The sequence below is a fragment of the Passer montanus genome, unplaced genomic scaffold, assembly GCF_014805655.1.
Source record: "Passer montanus isolate IOZ18808 unplaced genomic scaffold, ASM1480565v1 scaffold12, whole genome shotgun sequence".
Taxonomy (NCBI): Eukaryota; Metazoa; Chordata; class Aves; order Passeriformes; family Passeridae; genus Passer; species Passer montanus.
Genome location: NW_024358722.1, coordinates 15,301,644 through 15,306,815, shown reverse-complemented (window position 1 = coordinate 15,306,815; position 5,172 = coordinate 15,301,644).

Genomic DNA, 5,172 nt, shown 5'->3' with positions numbered 1-5,172 from the left:
TGTGGCACAGCAGATGACAGCGGGGGTCACTGCCCAGATGCACCGGGGGTGTCCGGGGAGTGCCTCAGCAGGAGGCAGCAGTGGGCAGCAGAGAGGTAAAACAAGTGAAGGAAACAGGGACTCCTTTCGGGGGCACAGTCCAGAGGTTTATTGTCTCCAGGAGAGCCAGCCAAGAAAAGACCAGGTGCAAGGAAATACAACGGTATATAAAGGGGGTGGAACAATGGGGTTGGGACAATACAATAACCAATGAGGGAGAACTTAAGAGGGAACACACTTGTGAGGGACACACTGGCTAGCGAATAGGGAAGGTAAGGAGGGACTCTTGTTCCTGATCCGATCACCCACTGCCAAGGGGAGAACTTTCTGGAGAAAGGGGAGGGGTCAGTGGGTGACAGACAGGAGCTCCGGGAAGGGCTCACAGAAGGTATCCAGGGAAACAGGGGAGGAGACAACCAACTGACAACTCTCACGTATGGGGAGGGGTTACCAGGAGAGGAAGGGGAATCCCAGGACTGAACCATTTAACAGGTAGGGAAACTGACTCTAATGGAACTGAACAGCACACCACAACATCACTGGGTCTATTTTGACACTCTCCTTTGTGTATTGAGACACAGGTTACAAAGCCTTATTGGTTTTGTTGTCTGGAATCACGACAAATGACAAATTCCTTGTCATTAGCAATTAATGGTTCAAGAGTAATGTTTAACACTCACCACACAACTTTTTTGAAGCACTTAATAAGGAGATACCAACTTTTCCTTGCATTTTTAAAGGATCCTACATATTCACACACTGAACCTACAGAAGATTTTAGATGCCTCCTCACCAGAGCAGTGCCTACAGCCCTCACATACTTAATAGAAGAATGGAATTTCTGTCCTTCAAGCTCACAAAACTTACCTTGATGACAGCAGGTTTGGTATGGTACTCAGGCTCAATGCCATGCTCTGGGGAATAAGAAACCTTGCTAGATTTACACCACTGGCTGTTCTAAATTACAATTTTTTAAAATCTGTTCAGTAAACACAGAGCTCACCCAAGGCACTGCTGGGTGCTAAGTCCCAGTGCAGTGTGCAGAGAAACACTTAACCAGATATGATATTGAAAATAGAACTGCTAGTTTCTCTTCTGAGTAGTGACACCAGGTTCACACAGTGGAGGAGGATATGGAAAAGAAACAAAAGTAGGAAACTGAATTGGTAATTATTATTTCCTTTCTCCAGAGCACCCTTAACCAGATGCATCTCAAATGAAGGTTCAGTAAAGCTGGAAAACTTATGGAACAGGTTTCTCTTCTATGATCTCCCAAACAATCTTCACAGCTGTTCTAGAATGTGTGTCAACTGCAAAGTAAATTCATATCCACTTTCCTCCATCTATGTCTTAACAAATTTTATTCTAATATTGTCCACTAGGTTTCCATTTCTTTGTTTTGCCATCTGGATCTCATCGTTATAAATGCAAGTTACTTTCACCCACTTGGCTCACTTCATCTGTAGAGACTTTTTAAATGGCTTTAAAAATGATTTACTAAAAAAGCAGTGAAAGATCTAACATGAGAAGAGATTACTTAAGTAGAGAATTTCTTGCTTTAATGTCAAAATTATGTTGCCAATGACTTCTGGCTTCCCACACTGTTCACCCAGTTTCTGCATATTTGTTCTCTGACTTTATATATCTATACAAGCACATGAATTACTGAGAAGGCACCCACATTCACAGCAATGATCTACTCACAAATTTTAAACATCTGAACTACAAGAGTGTAGTGTCAGAAAAGAAGACAGAAAAAAGGTCCAAACACTACTGCTTTGTTTCTGAAGCACTATGGAACACAGTAACTGAGCCCAAGACTTAAAGACTTTATTAAATGAGTTTTCTTTTGCCTACTGAATTGTGTATTTCACCAAAACAGAACCAAACTTCAAAAAAAAAAAAATCAATCTGAAAGGACTTAGTTATTCCAGTTACATTTTAAATAGTTTTAAAAGTTTGTATTTTAAAGTCAAATTCTTATCTAACTTTGAAAGGAAACAAAAAAATTACCTGAAAAGAGTTACAGTAAGAACATAAACCAGCATTGCCAGCTAATTGCTCCTGGCTCTTCTGGAGGCAGGAGCTGTCCTCTTTCTAGTTTATGTTCTCATATCTTCAGTGGCTCAAGTGGTACAGATCCAGGCTCAGCAATTAAATTTTGCAATCTCTTCCTCAAAATGCTGTTTAGGACTGTATCTTTAAACAGGATAGAAACATGACAAAGCTCATGTACAAAAGGAAAATAAAAAAAACCCCAAAAAACAAAAACAAAAAAAGCAAAGCACAAGCACCTGAAGTTGATTCTTCCCAAAAGGGCATCTTTTGCATTAACATTTTTGTATGATCAGGAGTGAAACATTAGGTATGAACCAGAAAGGTTGCATTCTTCATCTGAATCTAAATTCACCTGGTAAGAAATACCAGTTCAGGGCTCAGTATGCCATGGCACCTGCTACAGGAAGTTTTTCTCAACAACAGGCAACCATTTAGTCAAAAGGGAAGTATTTTTGATTCTTCAAGTCTCTAAGGAGCACTTTAAACTCTACCCAGAAAACAACAGGCAGGTCCTGGAGCTGCAGTGCCATAAGCATTGCAGAGAAGCCCTTTTGGCAAATAAACCCTTATCCTATTTCCAGTATTAAATTAAAAACTATTTTTTAAAAATTGTAGTAAGAAAGGGCCAGGTTAAAAAAAGAGGCCAATCAGTCAAAAAGCTGACTGAATTACTTCTGAAATATGCTGTCAAAAACAGCTGGGATAATTTTTGACTATCAAGGTTTTCATTTGACTAGAGATCTAACAGTAGGCCCACTGTCTTCAAGGACTAATATTGCCTCTGGCTGCTTCTCAACACCAACCAGCAACCCAAATTTTTCTGGGCTACACTTCAATCTGTTTGTCCAGTATGAGCTTGCCACCATCTGGGACACAGCCACACCATCTTCAGCTAAAGGAACAGGCGAGTCCCACTGTCCTCACTTCCTGCAGACTGAAGGAAAACTATTGAGTTCTCCAACATCCCAAAGGCGACCTCAAAACCTCTGAGATTTGGGACTCTGTTACAGCATATACCTAATGTATTTCCAGTGTTATGTCACAAAGCATCTCCTGATTGGTTGGCATTTTGCTTACAAGCCAAGAAGATGGAAGAAAATAGACGTAAACTGGGGACTTACTGTTTTCTAAGGATATCATGACATTTGTAATTCCTTCTCAAGCTATAACAAAGGAACTAAGCCAAACCCTGTATCCTCTGTATTTGCAATTATTGACATTGCAAAAGCAATCAAAAGAGCTGGGTTTGGCTTGGTAATATTTTCTATTCCCTTCATTATATTTCTTCAACTGTTTTACACTATTCTCTGACCCTGTTAAAAGCCACCTTGCCAGAAACCCACCACTTTCCCATGTGAATGCACTTGTCACCAAAATGAGCTGCCACCTTGTATTAGTGGTTCCAAAAGCCTCCTGATAGGAGCTCAGGAAGAACAGAAAATAGGGCAAAAGTGATGCATTATCCCTAAAATGCCACTACTTCACTTGTCAGGGATTGCAATTAGAGTTGGGCCAGGGCAATGTTAGCTCAGCTGCCTCTGAACGCACCTGTTTCAATTTAATTTGCAGTAATTAGGAAGCCTAGGGCACTAGGAAAAACTGCTGTTCACTCACTGTTTCAAATAGCTGAGTTTTCATGTGCCATTTAAAATGCTGTTTTTCAGAACAGACTGCTGACTAGCTAATGCTAGGAAAATGAAATACAGCAAAATATTTTTAGCAGCAGGAAGTTGTTGCTGGCTACTGCCAATTACATGCCTTGTATTTGAACAGTGACATTTTTTTCCCCTTGCTTAGTCTTCAAGATAGGTAAAAGCTGGCTGAAGTCTCGGGGGCATGAGGATTTGAATAAAACTTAGTCCCTGTGAACTGGCTGATATTTCTGGAGTCATAGTCAATTCTGGCAGCAATCTGCTGTGACAGAGCAAGCAACAGTGTCCCAGATCCACTCCTCAAAAATGGGAAAAGGAAAGGATTAAGCAAGAGACTTGGATCTATTGGCTTTGGCAAAAGGCTGAATAGCTTGTCGTGCTAAAAAGATGACTGAAATTGGGGAGTAGAAAATGGGGCAGAGGGGGGAGAAATAAAAAAAGCATTACAATTACATAAGAACAGATATTTATACTCTGAGATAATTTATCAAACTGACAGAGAGAAGAATGATCTACCATTAAAATAAGGGGATACAAGTTTTCTTTATATCACAATCATTATTTACAATTTTAAATATTCACGGAGGAGTCAAGTATCCTCATCTTTTAATTTAAAATGCGGTCATGCAGGCCAAAACAAAACTCTTGGCAAAAATATGTTTCTAAAGGAACAGGGCCCAAAGAATGATTTTTTCAAAAACAGGATAGATCTTAGCAATCATGAAGATACTTTTTTTTTATTTTAAATCTACACTGCAAACCACAGAGGGCTCAATAAACTCACACAAACCTAGATCTCTGAGTAACAAAACAATGAAAAAGGGCAACAACAAGAGCCTGTGGTGTAGCTAGACACAGCTACTTAGGACTTTTTAAAATATAACACAAACCCCTTTTTTTTTCAGGTGACATACAGCTCTGCTTTGAGGCAAGTTTGTTCCCACATGCTGAGAATCCAACTGAAGCCCTCTCACTAAACTAACTTGAATAGATGCATGCATTTGTACAAGTAAAAATGCATTATCTTAATAATTGGCCTTTTTGTTGCTGTAATGCCATTAGAAACAACCATGCCATTGTATATTTTTCCATCTTAAAACATCTCCCTGCCCAATCCCCTACTCCCAAAAAAAAAAAAAAATTATCTGGGAGATTCACAGCAATGCTTCCTGAATATTGTTTTGATTATTTTGGAATGCTTTTAATATTATCAGTAATCATTTTTTGTAGACTGACATGTGCTTGAAATCTAGACAAGAAAACAGAAAAAGAAACCCATATAATAAAGTGAGGTTTAGTGGTCAGCACCTCTTAGGTGAACTTTATGGAATATAGAAGTGTCTGCCTGAATCTTGTATAAGGGATATGGGACACCCATATATATGTCACACATGATTTTAAAACTATGAAAAATCAGAACCTA